Source organism: Balaenoptera borealis (genome assembly GCF_965194805.1).
Source record: "Balaenoptera borealis genome assembly, chromosome: 1".
Taxonomy (NCBI): domain Eukaryota; kingdom Metazoa; phylum Chordata; class Mammalia; order Artiodactyla; family Balaenopteridae; genus Balaenoptera; species Balaenoptera borealis.
In genome coordinates, this window is record NC_138860.1 from 54,473,506 (window position 1) to 54,494,134 (window position 20,629).

At 38.3% G+C, this 20,629-nt stretch overlaps 1 protein-coding gene across 8 annotated transcripts in view; it reads right to left on the reverse strand.

Annotated features, from left to right (window-relative positions):
* PAPPA2 (pappalysin 2) overlaps positions 1 to 20,629 on the reverse strand; it is a 432,894-nt gene that overhangs the window by 229,022 nt on the left and 183,243 nt on the right. The gene's annotated exons all lie outside the window — the stretch shown is intronic.

The window sequence follows — 20,629 nt, forward strand, 5'->3', positions numbered from 1 at the left end:
TGGATGCTAACTTTGTAATTATTTTAAAAATCATATATGTATGTCTTAATATGCCCTTATTTCTGTGTAACATTTTTATAATAAATAATAAATTAACAACAACAACACTGTTTTTGAAGTAAATTTGACTTCTTGTACTTTTTAGTTTGGGAAAACAGTGGGATGAGAACATAGGAAGGGCACTGATACTCAAACAATTATGGATTATATCACTATGTATTGGTTTAGTATTTTCATACAACTGATAGTAGATTGTGTGTATGTGTGTGCATTTTATAGGAGTTGGAGACTATTCATTTATCCATTAATTCACTGCTTTAATCAACATCTACTGAACACCTACCACATGTCAGGCACAGTGTTAGGCAGTAGAGACACAAAATGAACAAGATGTGAGCTCTATTCTCAAGAGTGTATGAGCTAGTTCTAGAAGACCAGCATCTTTCCAATTTTCAAAAATGACAGTCCTTCCCTGACTCCCCCACTCTTTCTAGCTGGAGGTTCTGATGCTCTTCTGTTGTCTCACTCTCTAATTTCCAAGCCAACTACCTGAACAAGAGTTCCACTGGCAGCCTCACGACCCATCACTTGGTGAAGTGTGGAATTGATCATGTTGTCAGACTTAGTGTCCATCAGGGCAGAGTAAGTCCTGGGCTCCTTCCTTCTGTGATACTGATCAAGTCTACTGTCTAGTTTCTCTTTCTAGCACAGGCCTTGAACTCCTCCTGCCAGTTGGGTTGCCCGCTGACCACATTCCTACTTTGGTTTGAGTGATCTATCAGCATGTGGACTCCAGATACCGCCCTCGTGTCATATCCTGAAAGACTCAGTGTCCTCAGATGCAGTGTTCTTCACTGACTGGGTGGCTGATACCCACCCTCTTGTGTCCACCAAGCACCCTCCTGTTTGCCCTCATGCAACCCAGTTAAGTCTCCCAGTCCTAGACTTGCCAAGTTCTCACTCTCTCTGCCTTACCCCTGAGCAGTCCCAGTAGGCATTGCTCCCAACCCCCTAAAATTATGATGACAATGTAATAAATATAACATTATGATGACAATGTAATAAATATAACATTATTATGACAATGTAATAAATATAAATGTAATACATGTAATTATATAAATATTATGTAAATATAATATTTTAGGGTGTTGCTCCCAACCCCTTAAAATTATGATGATGATGTGATAAATATAACAATAGAGGTGCCTACAGAGTGATACAAAAGCACAGAGGAAGGACTGGGGATGGGGGTAGGAGTGGAGGAAACAACTGAGTTGAGTCATAAGAAGAAATGTATCAGATGAAGGAGCAAAGGAGTATTCCAGCAAAAAGGAACAACTTCTCCAAAGGCATAAACATGGGAAGAGGTCTGACATGTTTGGAAAATGATGAGAAATTTTGTGCATTCAAGGAATGATGAGATATGAGAATAGAACAGTAGATAAGAGGAAAAATGAAGAGATGCCTTGCTAATAAGAGTGCCTTGCTAATAAGAAATGCCTTGCTAATAAGAAATGTGCCCTATTTGGCATGCATTTAATATATTCTTGTCACAGTAATGATGAAGTAACCTGACCTGAACCAAAGTAATGTATTCTGTTACTTGGAGATTAGTGTGGGCTTACACATGCTCATAATTTATAAGGCTTAGCATTCAAGGAACTCAGCCCTTTTAGTACAACTTCAGTCATCCACACCATTTCCTTAGTTAGGTGATAGTAGCAGGTACAGGACCAGCTCAGAGGCACAGTGATTTTAATGGACTTATTTAAGGTCACACAGTGAAGGAAGGAACCCAGGAGGTGCTCAGCAAACTATTGGTGAATATATGTAAATTGAATAAAAAAAAACCTGATCCTTTGGGAAATCTCCCCACAGTTCCATATACTCAATTCTACTTTGAGGGCCAGAACAGTTCTCTCTCCTGTCCCCTGTAGAAAAGGTAGCTGTTCAGGGAGAGGTGACTTCAACAGGGACAGTCCCAGGTGAAATGAGGACTGCTGTTTTCTGGGCCCAACAATAATGAAAGTTGGCTCCAACTCCTCTTGGCACTGCTGGAGTTTACACTATTCATTTCAGGTTGCCAAAACCTCTCACTGCCCAGTGATTTACACTGCCAATAGTGAATCATCAGAGACACACACAGACCTGTTCACCTCTCTGAATTAGAGACACAGTGACTCAACCAGCCAAAAGGACTTTGTTCAGAACAGAATGAGAAAGGGAAAAAATATTAGGCCAGAGAGTGGGAATCAAAATGGAAGTTCTTAAGAAGATGTAAAATGTTTATAATAAAAATAAAAGGAGAGCTTCCCTGGTGGCACAGTGGTTAAGAATCCACCTGCCAATGCAGGGGACACGGGTTCGAGCCCTGGTCCGGTAAGATCCCACATGCCTTGGAGCAACTAAGCCCGTGCGCCACAACTACTGAGCCCACCTGCCACAACTACTGAAGCCCACGCGTCTAGAGCCCATGCTCTGCAACAAGAGAAGCCACTGCAAGGAGAAGCCCGCATACTGCAATGAAGAGTAGCCCCCGCTCGCTGCAACTAGAGAAAGCCCGCGTGCAGCAACAAAGACCCAATGCAGCCAAAAATAAATAATTAAAACAAATAAATTTATATAAAAAACAGAATAAAAGGAACAAAATATCTCCAGCTATTAATTTGGTCAATGACTTTCCCTATTGTCTTACCCCATTTTTATTTCTCTCGGACTTAGGTGGGCATAACTGGAGTGGATGAGAGATGATTTTGGAAGTTCCATTATATCAGACAGAGCCCAGCATCATGGTTTACCAACTCTCTGTACCTCAATTGTGCCCAAAGTCAAAACCCCACCCTCAGAAGGAACATTGCATTCTTATGGTTTACCATCGTCAAGTTTGTTAGTAATAAGTACTTTGACAGCTTGATCTCAAACAAAAGGAGAACTCATTGATAAGTGACCTCTGGGCATAGTCCCTGGCCTAAGGTTATCATTCTAGGACCCATTAGATCTTTAGAGATTACCCTTGGCCTCCTTAGATCATAGTTAGTATATTTATACCTTTAACAAATTTATTTAGCACAAATTTATTAAGAACTGATCATGTTCTCTGTGCAAGATTATACAAGGCAAACTGTGAGAGATTCTGATTGTTTCATCTATCAAATGTGGATAATATTCATCTCTCAGAATGGTAATTAAATGATGAAATAAATATAAAAGAGCTCAGTGCCTGACACAAAATCAAGACTTAATAGTCATTTCTTTCAATTGTGGCAATACAAAGATAAACGGGTATAATTCTCTTCCCTCCAGGAACTCACAGTATAGATCATGCCTGAAATCAGCCCTGCATCCTGGAAGTACTACCTGATCCTTCATGGGCCCTGTGAGCAGCCATGCTAGTTCAAACTTAATGCTCAGCCTTCTGGGCTGAGAACCCCATGGAGCTTCCTCCTGCATGCATTCTAGATCCTAACTCTACACCCTTTAGGTGTTAAATTAAAAGAAAATTGTGGAATATTTTAAAATTTAAGTATAATTGATTAATGAGGACACCACCAGAGTGCTGTCAAGTGGCAATGGACATGAATAATAGCTCTGGCCCAAGACACTTCATAACTTGTTGGAAGTGTACATAACTACTATTTTTAATTTTATTTATTTTTTTGGCTGCATTGGGTCTTCGTTGCTGCACGCGGGCTTTCTCTAGTTGCAGAGAGCGGGGGCTACTCTTGGTTGCGTTGCATGGGCTTCTCATTGCAGTGGCTTCTCTTGTTGCAGAGCACAGGCTCTAGGCGCACAGGCTTCAGTAGTTGTGGCACATGGGCTTAGTTGCTCAGTGGCATGCGGGATCTTCCTGGACCAGGGATCGAACCCATGTCCCCTGCATTGGCGGGTGGATTCTTAACCACTGTGCCACCAGGGAAGTCCCCATAAGTACTATTTTTAAAAGAGAGAAAGAGAGAAAGGCAGAGAGAGCAATGTTTCCTGGCATGAGGCGGTATTATATCCACTAGAGGAGGCAGTTACTACAACAGACAAGCCATTGATCCCAATACTGAGTCCTCACTGACAGAACAGATGTCTCGTGGGAGTCGCTTGTGCCAGAGAAAAATCACTCCCATCAACTTGTCCTTCCTGGTGTTTTGAGTGGAATTTTAACCTTTACTCCTAAGAAGTTGGCTTTGTCAAAAGCAACTTCCATTGCTTTTTTTTCTCTTTTAAAATTTTTTGTGTTGCTTTTTAATGTAAAATCTCGTGTTAGAAAAGAGAAGTCTAATTGGGAAATATGGATAAAAATGAATAAGGCTGTCTGTTGGTCATTCCAGACATTAGGTCAGGGAGCCAGGGTGCCAGGGTGATGACTGTGAGAAGAGCAACTTTGACCACCAGGTAGGATGTCCCCCACTTTGTCCATTACTGCACCCAAAGCCCCCATTTGTGTTTCTAGGTAAACCCATTATATTCTTCCTAGTATTAGGCTTGTCATCTTTTATTGCAATGAATACTTGTTGAGTTTAAAAAACAAAACAGGGACTTCCCTGGTGGCGCACTGCTTAAGAATCTGCCTGCCAATGCAGGGGACACGGGTTCGATCCCTGGTCCGGGAAGATCCCGCATGCCGTGGAGCAACTAAGCCCGTGAGCCACAACTACTGAGCCTGCGCTCTAGAGCCTGCAAGCCACAACTACTGAGCCCACGTGCTGCAACTACTGAAGCCCACATGCCTAGAACCCATGCTCTGTAACAAAAGAAGCCACCGAAATGAGAAGCCCATGCACTGCAACGAAGAGTAGCCCCCGCTCACTGCCAACTAGAGAAAGCCCACACGCAGCAACGAAGATCCAACGTGACCAAAAAAAAAAACCAATCTGGGGACATCCCAGACGACCCCAAGTAGCTTTCAGATCAATGACTTACCTGATGTCCTCAACCTCCAAAGAAAAGATTGAGTTATTAGCATATTCATGAAGCAACATTTTCCCCTCTTATAAATATATTAATGATGCCTTCTTCTAGTTTTTCAACAATTCCTTCTGGCCTGGCATTTTCTGTTACTATTGTCTTCTCTCACTTAGGAGCCACTTCATTGCCCCACCCTCTTTCCTCCCTCTCAATCCCCCATGTGGAATCCTTTGCCTCTTTGCTTGTATCTCTATAATTGAAGGCAGAGTGTGCCTTTAGTGTAGCGTGCATAAGGATATTATTACGCTTTTATTAGGAAAATATGGAAAAAGAGAAATTAAATAATGACTATCTTGAGACAATGTACATGAATTTTAAATGCAAATTGAAGCTTAATTTATTTTTTTGTACACAATCCCTTCTGAGAGTATTTGCTTCTAGCATAAATTTCTATAAATTGAGTCTCACCTGTAATGTTTCCCCCTTTTCTTCCATTATCTAAAGAAATTTGTGTCAGGCAGAACCTGTCATCTTGAGAATTAATTGGGTAAATATGTTCCCAAGAGCCACTTCTTCACCAAAAGATGTATTAACAGAAACAGGGCAATAAACGTCTTCCAGAACATATGTTTAGCATGTGCCTTTGCAATGGCTGTCAGGAAGCATTTTCACTGAGTGAACAGGACTTCTATACACATTGCTGTATAAACATGGCCCCATTCTGGGAATGGTAATGAAGTCTTAATTGTCTACTAGTTTTATCTTTCTTTTCTGAGAAAGCACACCATTATTTTTTATGCATTGCAAAGTCATCTGCTTAGACTGAATGTGAATTGAGAGCTACTGAATAATAATGTTCTATCAATATATTGGATTATGATTCATTGACCCAACCAGATCTTCTCTGCTTGGGGAAGGTGAAGGTATGGGAAGGAGGATAAAGCAAAGCATGGAACAGAATTTCTGGAGTCACCTCTAGTACCAGTGGAACAATAGTTATACACTTACACTAATCCTCGTTACTTGAGGTCACCAAGACACGTGATAGAGCTAAACTCAAATAGCCCTGATGATTAATTCATTTCTCATAAAGTTCTAAAAAACTGCCTAATGAGAATCACCATAATGTAGTGTGATAGACATCACAATGATGGTCCCCAGCGATCCTTGCCTCCTGGTATTCACACCCTTGTACAATCCCTGCTCCTTGAGTGTGCACTGGGTTTCATGGCTCACTTCTGAACAACAGAATAAAGGCAGAAGGGATGGGGTGTACTTCCAAGATTAGCATATAAAAAGACTGCAGATTCTATCTTGGTTTTTTGTTTTGTTTTTTTGCTCACACGCTCTGACGAAAGCCACGTAGTGGAGCAGACTTATGGAGAGGCCCACGTGATGAAGAACTAACAGCTTGACAACAGCCACATGAGTGAGCTTAGAAACTGACTCAGTCAAGCATCAGATGATTACAACCCAGTCTGATACTTTGACTGCAGCCTCTTGAGAGGCAAGAGGCAGAACCACCCAGCTAAGCCACTCCCTGATTCCTGGTCCTCAGAAACTGTGAGACAACAAATGTTTATCATTTCAAACTACTATGTTTTAGAATAACATGTTATTCAGCAATAGGTATTATCTGGAAGGGTAGATTTGTACAGGATTGGGCAAACTAGAGCCCATGGGCCAGTGCCTACTTTTGTGAATGAATTTTTATTGGAACGCTCATTTATATATTTTCTAGGACTGCACCCACAATATAATATGGAGTAATTGAGACAGAGACTGTAGGATCCGCAAAGCCTAAACTACTTATTATCTGCCCTTTATAGAAAAAGCTCGCTAACACCTAGACTTATAGAAAAATTTGATTTGAAACAACCAAATAACACTGATTCAGAAGTGGATACCCAAGTAATGATCCAGTTTTTTCTTTCTGCAAATTAAATAACTATTGCTTTAAGAGGTAGGTGGTTTGTCTAGCATCATATAGCTAATAGCAAAGCCAGACAAGAAATCCAAGTTTCCTCACTCCCAATCCAGTGGTCTCTTCAATATACCATACTACCCCACCCCCAAGATTAGCCACCAAAAAAAAGCTTTATCATGAGTTTCTTGTATTACCTTAACTAAGTCACTACAAGTCTCTTTGCATAATATCCTTTATCAGCATAGTAGTATTTATAATGTGTTTCAAAGTATTAGCAGATGACCTTCTTACTTGATATATTTAAGATAATTCAAATGTATATGAAAAAGGAAAATGACAGATTATAGAAAGACAGATGACAGAAAGGTCACTTAGCACTGAGAATAGTTATTTGGGTTAACTTCATTATTTTTACTCTTGCTGAAGGATTGTGTGATTGAAAGTGGTAAGCTGAATGATGCATACTTATTTTCAGAAATTACCTGCTTAATTTATGTATAAGTCCTTTTACGAGAGAAAGCAAATAAGCACCACCGATGTGACTTTCTGTGTCCATAGCAGACACTGCTAATCAAATACAGCATTCTTTCCCCCTGGACTGCAATGTGGTCTCAGAATCTTTCTCCATACCATGATTCAAGAACCTACCATTGTTCAGTTGAAGCTGGCACCTGGGTTGAAACTCATGCACATTCTCTAACTGATAATAACACTGTAGTCTCTATGCAAAAACCACTGGTACAAATTAGTCTCAGACCTCTTTTTAAGATTGATTGGCTACTGAAAGAACTAACTTCCATCTGTTTAACTCCAAAACAGCACACAAAACATGTATGCCTTACACATGTGAAGGTTAGAGCGAATGGTACAATGTATTTGAGAAAGGATTTGTGATTGTGATTTAAACTTATGTTAGGATCCAGTTTAAATGCAACTTTGTCCACGAACCTTTCCTTGATGTGTGGCCCTACGTTCTGGTTTATCTAGGCAGTCCCAGTTTGTTCCTCTTATGCTACCATAATTATTAACCATACCTCTTTTCTTTTTCAATAGTGTCCCAATCTGTATGAGAAACTATATGGTCATCTTATTGATGACCCATTTTGGAAGAGGCCTCTCTCCTTTCTCTAATGCCCCTATAGTAATTAATAGCTTGCATATGACAAATTATTTAACTTATATAATAATTATTTTTAGTTATAATTTATGCTTCCACAATCCACTCACCAGTCTAGATTGTGAACTCTTTGAGGGCAGTTGTTTTTCACTATACATGGGTACTAAAAGAGACATGCAGTAAATAAAATTCCAATTAATCTTTAATCCCTGGTGTCTCACACAGAATAGACACAAAGAAGGCATTTGTTGAATTAACAAATGCTTGAGATCATAAGAGTTCTAATAGCTAAAACTATCCCTTATGGTAAAGAGTTCAGAGAGAAATAGTACTTTGGACGTATGATGTTTTATGTGTTTTTTTTCTTTAATTGTGAACTTGCTTCTTAATTTTTTAAAAGGTTATACTCTACGTATAATTATAAAATATTGGCTATATTCCCTGTGTTGTACAATATAGCTGGACATGCCTTACAAGTGTTGCTTGTGTAAATAAATAAACAAATGAATGAATTCTCATAGTAAAGTTTCTTGACCTCATTATTCAATCTTTCTCATTAGGTTTTTCACAACCGTATGGAAGAGCATACTGACAAACATTCATTAATTGAGATATTAATTCACACGTACCAATAAAAAAGCAGCATGTTGCCACAGGGTATATTTCTTTTTTATTTCCTGGTGCATTTGAGTAGTTGATGGAAATATGGTAAAATCTCCTTGTCTAGGTATTTTGGTATGGCTAGTAATAAATATTGGCGCATTTCTGAAGACAGGGCATGGATCTAATAACCTCTGAAGGTCCAAGGGACCCATTTGAAAAAGTTATTTTGACAAGATGGGTCACAGAATTTGAACCATGAACAGAGACCACCAAATTGACTCTACAGTGGCCACGGAGTTCAAGGTTTAGCTTGATATTAAAATATCTCAAATTTCCAAACGGAGGAACTAAAGCTAAGAGACCACATAAATCAGTACTTACTGGGGTCAGAAACATGCTGGGGATTGTCTCTCATGACACAAATTAACTACATTTCTTAAATTCTAGCTTGTGATCCAAATATCACTCTCACAGCTCCAAAACCATGACTTATAGGTAGGTCCTAACCTTCTATAAAAGGAAGAATTGTGAGAGCACCTTTTTGGTCAGCTCAGATTTTCAGACAAGTCATTATAACCAGTAAGATGTCCTGATTCCCTAAGAAGGATAGCCTCTTCAGTCTCCTATGGAGTTTACTTTGACTAGGGGGCTTCTCCACACACCACAGTTTACTCATAAGTGGAACTAGTCATTGCCTTAAAACCCTGCTTCACAATGTGAAGGTTCCAGATGCCTGAGGAGGCCTTTGCATGAACTTGACAGGAAGTAAATTAAGAAAGAAATATAATCACAGTGGATTTGTTTCTGGCCAAACTTTCAAGTTTTCATATGTAATAACAGAGTTATTCAACAGGCTTCAGGTAAGCTTAACCTAACACCAGATCCTGCTACAGTACAGTATATGGCCCAGTTAATGGAACTTCCATATCTCTAGGGAAATGGCTAAGGTAGACCCTTCATCTGGCAATGAATGGGCTAGCTAGTCTTCATTTAACTCTTATTAAAGCTTAGTAATTAAGAAGCAAGTCACAAGGATATATTGTACAGCACAGGGAATATAGCCAATATTTTATAATTATAGAGTATAACCTTTTAAAGATTTAAGAAGCAAGTTCACAATTAAAAAAAAAACAACACAATTTTTCTCTATACTCCAGTTCTTTCCTTCCTCCACTCATACCCCTCTTTCCCTGTACCATCCAACCCTCTTTATCTCCCTTGCCCTCCCTCCCTACACTCCACCCTGGTTTGGGTTAATGATTTACTCATTCTCCAAGGCAGAAGAATACTGCCTGCTCTGGAAAAATGATATGGCTTTCTCAGCCCACTCATCATTGGAATTTTTCCTTATTTCCCAACCTCTCCTGTGGCAACTGCCATGAAGCATGGGCACTCGGCTCTTTGTTCTTTTTAAATTGGGATTTGCATGCTGCTCTCCATGCCAACTGCAAAGAGAGAAGCTGCTTGGTCACCAAGCCAGCAGCCTGCCAGGGCTTCCAGCCATGGACACCACAGAATCAGCACATTCTAATTTCCTGGGAGTCACATTACCCATAATCACAGGCAGTTCTGGGCTTTATTCTTATTCTGAACTTCACATCTTCTTTTGCTCAACCTCCTTATTTTTCTCCTTCCCTATCATCATCTACTCTACCAATGATTGTATAATGTGAAACTAGTAGACCATGGCCACATAGATAAGGTAGTCTAATAAGGAATCTGTGACTTCAAACCTCTCCCTCTGAGCCCCCAAATAGTTTTGAAACTATGCGGTGAAGTAGAGTATGGAATGAAATGAAGGCACTGAGATAGAGACCCATCCTCCATTTGCTACCTAGTAGCTTGAGTAGTTAGGTGCAGTTGGGAAAATAACTAAGAAGCAGATGACCTCCCCTTGGGTTATCCAAGCAGACAATCACCTGGCTTTGCATCTTGAGACAAGCTTCCTCATCCAAAAAATAAAATAAAGCAAAATAAAATAAAATAAAATGGTTGAACTTAATAATCTCCAAGATCCAGCTATGACATTCCATGACTCTGAATCTGAGTAGGTTTACATGTCTTTTGGAATTTACTTTGGTTCCACCTCCTTAGGGGTTAGCAGCAGCTGTTTGCAGAATCATCTTCTTTCACAAAAGCTCATGAAAGAAGGAAATGGGGGTAGATTTGTAAGTTTCCTTCATGTTTCAGCACATGAAGATGGACAAAAAAAGGCTATTATGGACAATCTCCACCTTCCCCCTACCTTTCTCTTACTTCCTACCTTGTCCTCCTCTCAAGAGACAACTGCCTCTGTCTTCATCATGGAGATCAAGGCTACCAGGAAAAATCTTTCTCAAATCCCAGCCTGTATGCCAACAACTCGTATATTCACCCTCGCTGCCTTCCCTCCAGTCTCAGAGAAAGATGTGTCCTTTCTTCATTTCATGTCTGCAACTGTTGCCTGGGTTCTGAATCCCTTCCTTTCCTACCTCCACAGAAGGGCTAGTCTCTTGATTATACTTCTTCTTTAAAATTGTTTCAGTATAAAATTATTCCAACCATTCTCTAAAAGGTGGAAATTGAGGTCACAAAATGACCTTTTGCTTGTGCTTAGGAGCAGACCCAAGACTGATTCTTTGGGAGAATATTAGATTTTTGCATAACAGTGTTGTTGAGAACACTGCTCGTTGCACTACGCAGTTTCCTCCATATGTGGTCCCCTAGGAGAAATTTTGGTCCAGCATGATTACCTATGCTTGTTGTTCTCTTGAGAAGTTGTTTGTTTTCATCCCATAAATAGAGTAAGCCATGGAGCTTAGCTCATCTCCCTCTTTGTATTGATTCTGGGAAGTTCATAGCTAAATCTGTAGTCTAACACTCTAATATGCATGCATTCATTCTGCATACTGAATTCACCACTGACAATCTTTTCTTACCTGTTCTTATTTTCCCCTTTTCCCCCTTTCTTATCCATACATTTCTTACTTTCAATTGCTGTATCATATTAAAACACAAGTTACACCTTAAGTCCTGTCTGCAATAAGGCAGGGTAAAACTAACCCCTAAACAAATGAAAAACATTTCTTCCAGAGACCTCTGATTTAGAAATATATATGCAAAATGTACAAGGATTTCTCTTTCTGTAAAAATCGAGTCTAAATATATTAATAAGTAAAGAAAAACATTGAATAATAAGCCTTAGAAAAGGCTTATATTTGAATTTTAGTAGTGGCCAAAATAAATTCTTGAAATAAGGTGATCCACTCAAATTAATTGCATAAAGATGCTATGGCAGCTCCCCAAGAACTCTAAAAACAGGACAGACCACTACTGCATAGGCCATTTTCACTATGAGTCCTTTCCAAAACTACCTGAGATGGACTAGGCTACTAAGAAAAGGAAAAATGTGATTGTATCTATTTGCTGACCAAGGATCTATGATAATGCAGGAAGGTCCCAGAATGACAGAATTAGGGATGCTGATTTTTTCCATTATATTAAAATCTATGGAAAAGAAGTAGACCAAACTATTGAACAAAAGAATTAGATAAAATTACAAAATGTATTTAACTGAAAGTATTATGCTCCACATGGAGTCAGTTTGAATAACTGTCCTTCTAATATTGGACTGTGAATGTCCCATGATGATGTCCCATTTTCATAGTTAATGGTTAAGTCATTGAATAAATGGCAACTATTATTACAGTTACTACCCTAAATCTTCTTATACTATATGATAGTTGCCAATTCTCTGTTGACTTTGAGCTCCTGCTTAATATATCCCCTTTCTGGTCTCTACTGCCCAATTGAGTACTTCCAATTGGGAACAGCTAAACATATAAATGATTCTTAGAATGATTACTCTGATACAATGTACAGAGTTAATTTTTATGTTAAGGTGGAGGAAGACTAAAAGTAGAAAGACAAGTTGGTTAGTTACTATAGAAATTCAGATTTAGGGGGGCCAAAGATGATTAGAGATGATAGTACTTGGCTATATTCTACTCAGTATTGCAATTGTATTCATGTATGTCTCTTTCTCCCACCTGAACTCTTTGAATACAAGAATTATATCCCTAGAGCCTGCTACTGCATCTAAAACATCAATAGTAGTCATTCAATAAACGTTTGTTGGAAACAATGAATTAATGAATGAGTGGATGAACGAACAGAATGAATAAGATGTAAAAGAGGCCACTGTGACTTTTAAAAAATACCATTTATGTTCATTCTTCAATCAAGCAGGGAGAAGTTAAAAATCCACACTTGAAGGGGAAAAGGGCCATTTTACCATCTTGCTCATCACCACTCTCCTCACCAAACTTTGGATGTCCTCCAGGTTGCTGGTGTTCCTCATAAAACCTACTGCCCAGAACTAAGCCTAGGCTCCAGACAGAGCCTGATCAGGACTGTGTCTAGAGGGAGCATCTCTTCCAGAGATCTGAACACTTTATCCCTTTTTAACAGAGCCCAAAATTGTTGGTATAATTTTAATGGCCACATCACACTTTTCCGTAATATGAAGCTTATGCTTACGATTATTTTCACATTGATTGCTGTAAACACAACTATACATCAGCTTGGTTTATACAGTTTTTATATGCTAAAGTCTAAGTTCATCCCTGTAAATTTTCATGGTGTTGTGATGAGACCAGCATCCAATCTTTTAAATTTTTACTTGAAATAATTTTGAATTCCTAGCTCTGTTATAGTCCTAAGTGCTATGACACCCCTCTCCCAATTTTGCAGCACTCATTCAGCAGGCAATTATGAGTACCTACTGCATACTGAGCACAGATGGTAGACCTAGGCCTTCCTAAACAATAAATCTTTTTGAAAGCATACTAGCAAGGAGATGCTCATTGTACTCAGCTTTGCATTCTTATACTCACACATGAAAGATGCTTAGGAGGGGAGATAGAGCACAGATTCCCTGTGGGTCAGGGTGAATAACGTCTCATGCTTTCCATTTCACGATGACTCCTTATTACTATATAAGGCACTATCTTGCCCCTGTAAATTCCACACTGAGATGAATACCTCCTTCACGTTTCTTTTTCAATCATATGCTCAACATCTCCTTCAGGATGTCCACCGTCTCTTCAAATTCACTGCTGAACCCAATGCCATGTCTCACCAAACACTTTTAGTTATGAAGTGTTTTCAGCTTACAAAGCATTTTCAACAAGTATTATCTCATTTGAACATCATAATATTCCTTTGAGGTAGTCAGAGCAGTTAGGCACTTCTCTGCATGTTCTTCACTAATATCATTCCACTGCTTAAGTCACTCTACTACTCAATCTCTACTGCAGCTTCCCACCTCATTGAAACTAAAAGCCAAAATCCACACAATGGCCTGATAGGCCATGTGACCTGTACTCACCAACTAATCTCTGTTTAGCTCATTCTGCTCCAACTCCTTGCTCTTCCTCTGCTGTGGATTCCACGTGGCTCACTCTCATACTTCCTTCATATATCTGTTCAAATGCCATCTTTTCAGGAAGACCTTCCATGGACACCCTTTATCTTGCTTCCACAGTTAGCACTACTCCCTGTCTCCCTCATTTTTCTGAATTTCTTTCCACAGCACTTATCACCATCTGGCATATCATGTATTCACTTGTTATTTGTTGATTGCCTGTCTCCTCACACTAGACTATAAGCTCCATGAGGGAAGGAAGTTTTTTCTTTACCACCTGCAGTGTCTAAAAGAGTGCCTGGCCTAGAATAGGTGCCCAAATAATATTTGTTGAATATCTATGAATATGAATATGAACAAACATATAATTAAATTATGTGACTAGGCTGGAGCTACAACTAGAGTCCAGTTTTTCTCATTTTTAGTTTCCTAGTTCTTTTCCCATGCCACAATAATTTCTCTAATCATTTTCAACCTGTTGCCTTTTCCTGCCTAGAGTACTATAATAGCTTACAAAGTCATCTTTCTGCCTCCAACCTCCCTGGTTCATAACGCTGATTCTGCATGCTGCCTCCAGATTAGTTTTCTGGAGAATTATTTCCATTTCTGGTATAAAGAGTTTAGAAGCCCTGATCATCCCTCTACTGGAAACAACTATAACTTCTTGATGCAATACAAAAATAAATTGTAAATAGTTATGAAGCTGAAAGGAAATTAAAGGTTACCTCCAGAGCCCACATACAAAGTAAAAATAGGAATCCAGAAAAGTAAACATTCCCTGAAGCAACTGGCTTCCCTGAAGGCTCTGCTTATTCCTGGTGCCCTTGACCTTCAGTTTGATGGCCTTGTGAGAATCTTAGATAGGAAACAAAATATCTTAGCCAAGATAGGGAGTTTTATGGAAGAGCTCCACATAAAGCCAGGACCCTGAAGATCTATTCCATAAATAAAACAGAACACCAAAAAAAAAAAAAAAAATTTTAAACCTCTTCATCAAGGGGAACAGCAAGGAAACACATTCTGCAATCTTGGCCCAATAAATAAGGTGAATATCTCCCTTGGGAAATAACCACAAGCTATCACTCACAAGTTTTCACTCCAAATTCATAATACCCTATGGTTTAAAAAACCTTATGCCAATTATATATATTTAAAGTGGTTTCATGTCCCTAGTGTCCCAGGAAATTGGCATAAGTAAAAGAGTATATCTTCAATCCAGGCCTGAAAGACACTGGATAGGTAAAATTTCAAGGATCATGGGCTCCCAATCAAACATCATAAAGCACACATGAGGAAACAAGGCACCATGAGCAAGAACCAGAAAAATTATTCTGTTAACAAATAACAGAATCAGACTAGCTGATATAAAATATAAAAGAAGTATGCTTAATGTGTTTTTTTAATTAATTTTTATTGGAGTACAGTTGATTACAATGTTGTGTTAGTTTATGCTGTACAGCAAAGTGAATCAGTTATACATATACATATATCCACTCTTTTTTAGATTCTTTTCCCATATAGGTCATTACAGTAGAGTTCCCTATGCTATATAGTAGGTTCTTATTAGTTATCTAGCCTAATATGTTTTTAATTAAACTTTTTATTTTGAGATAATTGCTGATTCACATATAAGAACTATTACAGAGTAATAATGAATATCCTTTACATGGTTTCCCTCAATGATAACTTCTTGCAAAAGTATAATACAGTATCACAACTAGGATACCGACATTGATACAATCCACCAATCTTGTTCAGATTTCCCATTTTACTCATAATAATTTGTATGGGTTAATTCCATGCAATTTTATCACATGTGTAAATTCATGTAGCCATCACCTTAAATTGTTTTTAAAAATAAAAAAGAATATCCAAAGTATGAATAAGTAACAGAAATTGATTTTTTAAATGACTAGGCAGATACAAAAAAAGAACTAAATAAAACTTATGGAGATGAAAAGTATACTAATAAAAATTAAAAATTTATTGGTGGGTTCTAAGAGCAAGTTAGCCAAACCTGAATAAAGAGTCAACGGGGCAATAAATCCAAAAATAGTTACTCAAAGTGCAACACAGAGAGGCAAAGATTAAAAAATTGAAGAGATATTAAGAGACATGAAGTACAGAGTGGGAAGTGTAATATATATTTAACAGGAAATTCAGAAGGAAATAATAGAAAAATTAGAAAAAGGATATATTTGAAGAGATATGACAGAGTAAATACAAACAAATGACAATTAGATAGCTAATTTTTCAGTAATATTAATGGAAACCAGGAGACTGTGGTATAATATCTCGATAAGAGAAACAAATAGCCAATCTAAAATTGTCTACCTAGAAAAGTTACTTTTTTTTTTTTTTTTTGAAAAGTTACTTTTTAAGAAGTTTGGTTACCAGGGGGGAAAGGAGGGAGGGACAAATTGGGAGATTGGGGTTGACATATACACACTACTACATATAAAATAGATAACCAATAAGGACCTACTGTATAGCACAGGGAACTCTACTCAATACTCTGTAATGACCTATATGGGAAAAGAATCTAAAAAAGAGTGGATAGATATATGTATATATATAACAGATTCAGTTTTCTGTACAGCAGAAACTTACACAACATTGTAAATCAACTATACTCCAATAAAATTTTAAAAAACAAAAACAAAAAAGAAGTTTGGTAAAATATAAAGATATTTTCATAGAAATTAAAATTAAGAAAGCATATGACTAGCAAATATTTAATAAAGGAAATTCTAAAAAATGTCTTTCAGGGATAAGCCAAATGATCCCATAAGGAAGATCTAAAATTCAAGAGAGATGGTAGATATTAAAACAGATATATATTTAAAAAGATGTCTATGGATCGACTGATCAATCAATCAATACATAGATATCTCTATACACAGCCCATGGCTCGCAATTGTTTACTGTCCAAATCCCTTCGCCCAACAGCTAAGGCCTTTCCAATATAACTTTTCCAATTTTCTCTTTCTTTTCTCTAGGAAATTTCCCTTCCTTTCAAACTGTTGTCCTTATGGACGCCTGAATATGTTTGCACATGACTTTTGTATTTGGGTCATATCTTTGTCCTTGCCTAACAAACACTTTCCTGCTCTTTACTATTCATATTTTAAGGAATCCACATTTTATATAACGTCTTTCCTAAGTACTAAGCTCATAGTGATTTCCATTGTCTTTCCCTCATCCCTTGAGATATATATCCTCTGAAACAATCATTATATAATTAAAATAAACAAATATTTATCATGCACCCACTATGAGCTAAGTACTTTGCTAGGCATGTAAGACTTATTATACCTGACACACAATATAGAATGGTAGCTGGTCACACAGGATCTGTAGTCAGAGTTTAATCACTGTCCTGACACTGCATGATGCTATTTAACTATCTCAGTCTCAGTTTTCTCATACATAAAATGGAGATAATCAAACTATCTGCTTCTTAGAACTATAGTGAGCATTAAATAAACTATTTTATTGTGTTTTATTGGTAAAATAGATAGATACATGGTAGATAGATAGATATAGAGACATCACAGTACCATGTATATATATAATATATGTTATATGGTATATATATATATATATATATATATATATATAATATCTTACTATGAACTATGTAATTTACCTGGATTATCATGACATATTTGATTGAGATTTGAATTCTAAATCATAAAATCCTAGGAATAAAATTGGCATTAAAATTCTGTGAGAATTACGTTACTAGGAGTACCAAGGTCTAAGGTCTAAGAAATTATGTATGTCAGGAGTCTCCAAGAAGTAAAGATGAAAAGCCAGCTTGCTCTACCCAGAGTGTTGGCACCAGCTGAGAGATGTTGCCTTGGAACCCTGAGGAGCCCTCCCTGCCATCCTGTTCTTTTGGCCACAGTTGATTAAATTCAAGGCTGGCCAGAAACCTATGATTTCTAGCCTGATGTGTAAAGATGAGTTGGGCCAATTCACATTAATTGTCTCCAGAATATGAACCAAGATTCTGCAAGAGACTGAGGCAATTAGCAATTGGATGTGAATCTTGAGAGAAGATTCAATGAGATAAAGCAGGAGCCACAGAAAGCTGGGTCTAGTTTTAAACTAAAGCTATAAGAGAATGGGAACTATGAGTAATCTAGCAAATTGGGAACAAGATATGAATGGTGCAGGTGCACTAAGATGTAGAGAACCCTGCAGCCTTTGAGAGAAATGAAGTGTGAAACCTGCCTTAGTCCCTAGCTGCCTTCTAGCTCTACTTCCAGCCCATATGTAATTGTACAATAAATCTTTTTTTTAATTTTTTTTATTTTTTTTAGTTAACTTGAGTGAGTTTCTGTTCTTTACAACCACAAAAGCCTAACTAAAATGTTTGGTAAGAATACTGGCTAATCTGTGACATCACCTCAAAGAGGCCCTTGTCATTGAAGGGCCCTGTACCCACTTTGCGGGGTCTGCTCTTTCTCTCAATCACTGTCTCCCCAGCTAATGAGGATTCATCTTACTTCCCAGCTACTGTAGTTGACTATTTCTCGGATTATCAAAATTTGCTCTGTGTTTCATAGTTTCAGAGCCATCTGGGAGCTCAGCCACTCAAATAATGAGATAATGAGTAAAATGGTTTACAGCCTTTCCCTCCTCAGCTAACATATTCACACTTTCATGGATATCTTTAGTTACTTTACTTAGTTCTGAATATGGCAATCCTACAACAGTAAGGGGGCCAGTAGGAAGGATTACTGGAGTGTAGATTCTGAATATCCTTCTTTCTTCAATATAGAGTAGTACATTCTACCCTTCCCAAACCCTTGCCCAACACTGTCGTCTCCTCCATGTCATTTATTTTCCATTCATATGTATGTTAATTCATTTTTTAAACATCAATTGAGCACTTCCTATGTTACAAGAACTACGAACGAAGAGCCTAAAGTCTTGTACAAGAGACAGATAACAACGGGCAATTACAATATTGTATGGTAAATCTGTACTCAAGAAGGAGTTGGCAAACTTTTCCTGTAAAGGGCCAAATAGTAAATATTTTAGGTTTTGTGGGCCACACAGTTTCTATTATAACTATGCAACTCTACCACATGAAAGCAGCCATAGACAATATGTAAGTAAATGCATGTGACTGCATTCTAATAAAATTTAATTTACAGAAACAAGTGGTGAGGTAAATTTGGTCCACAGGCCATAGTTTGCCAATCACTAAACTAGGGTAAGTACATTCCTTTATTCAACAATTATTCATTGAACACTCTTAGTATTTGTTGTTCTAAGTGCTAGGGTAAAATAGTAACTCAAACATACAAAAACCCCCTCTCTAATGGAACTTACATCCTAGTGGAGAATATGGACATCAAGCAAAAATTTTAAATACATAGCATGTTAGTGACAAATTCCAAAAACAGAAGTAAAATGGAGAAGAAACGATGAAGAGTCAGGAGTCGGGAATTTAGGTGAGGTCACCAGAAAAGTCTTCACTAGAAGGTGACTCTGAAAAAAGACTGGAAGGAAGAGGGAGCACTAGCCATGTAGGAATCTGGAGGATGAACGTTCCAGCAAAATGAAAAGCCACTGAAACATTTATGCAGCAGGAATATGTCTGTCAAGCCAAGGGACAAGGAGAAGGCCAGTGTGGCTGGAATGGAATAAACAAGGGAGAGCATGGTGGGAGATGAGGCCACAGAAATAATTGATGACAGATTAGGTAGGGCCCTGTTGGTTACAGCAATACTATTGGCTTTGACTCTGAATGAGCCGGGAAGCTGCTGGAGAATTCCAGGCAGAGGAATGACTTGATCTGAAGTATACTCTAATAGGGTTACTCTGGCTGCTCTGTTAAAAACAGACTGCGGGGTGGTGCAAGAGCAAAAGTGGCGAGACCCGTTAGGAGGCTATTGTAATAACACAGGTGAGAGACAATGGGATCAGAGCAGAGTGATGGCAGTAGGGAGATGAGAAGTGATACAAATGAGATAGATAATCCCTATTTGAGGACCAAGGAATGTTCCCAGGAAAGAGGAAGTGACATTCTAACTGACCTTGAAGGATCAGTAGGAATCAGCCAAGCATCAAGCTAGGAAAATCAGGTCCACAGCCACAGACAGAGCTCCTGGTGAGAAGTGAGAGATGCACTGGGGTTCAGAAAATTAATGGGTCAACATCTTCCTCCAGGGGATGACGCTCTGATGAAACGAATCTTCAGAAAAACCCGTGATGCCCAGACTAACTACATGTTCCATCCACTCCCCAACCTACTTCTCTGTGACTTTCATTCAGTCACTAAAGTAATATGTAAACAGTGTTCCTAGAGGGAAAAAAAGGAAAACATGTGTAAGTGTGCAGCTGTCTTTCAGATTCCTAGGCTTAAATTCTAGGAAAAGATCCCTAAGTGAAATCCTCCGAGACAGACTGGCATCTGGCCAGGGTACCAAAGCCAGCACCCCAGCTCCTAGGAAAATACCCAAGTATCTTGAACAACTGAATGTGTTTGGAGACCAGGGTCTCTCCTAAAAATTTTCTAAGAGGAAATATTTTTAACCCAGACATACCACAGGGCTCTCTTACAAGTCTGCCTATTTGCCTAGAAAATAGTCATGAAAAGGAGAAAAACAACCTCTCCCCACTTACCTGGGGAGAAAAGTTCACTGAGCCAGCCAGGTGAACA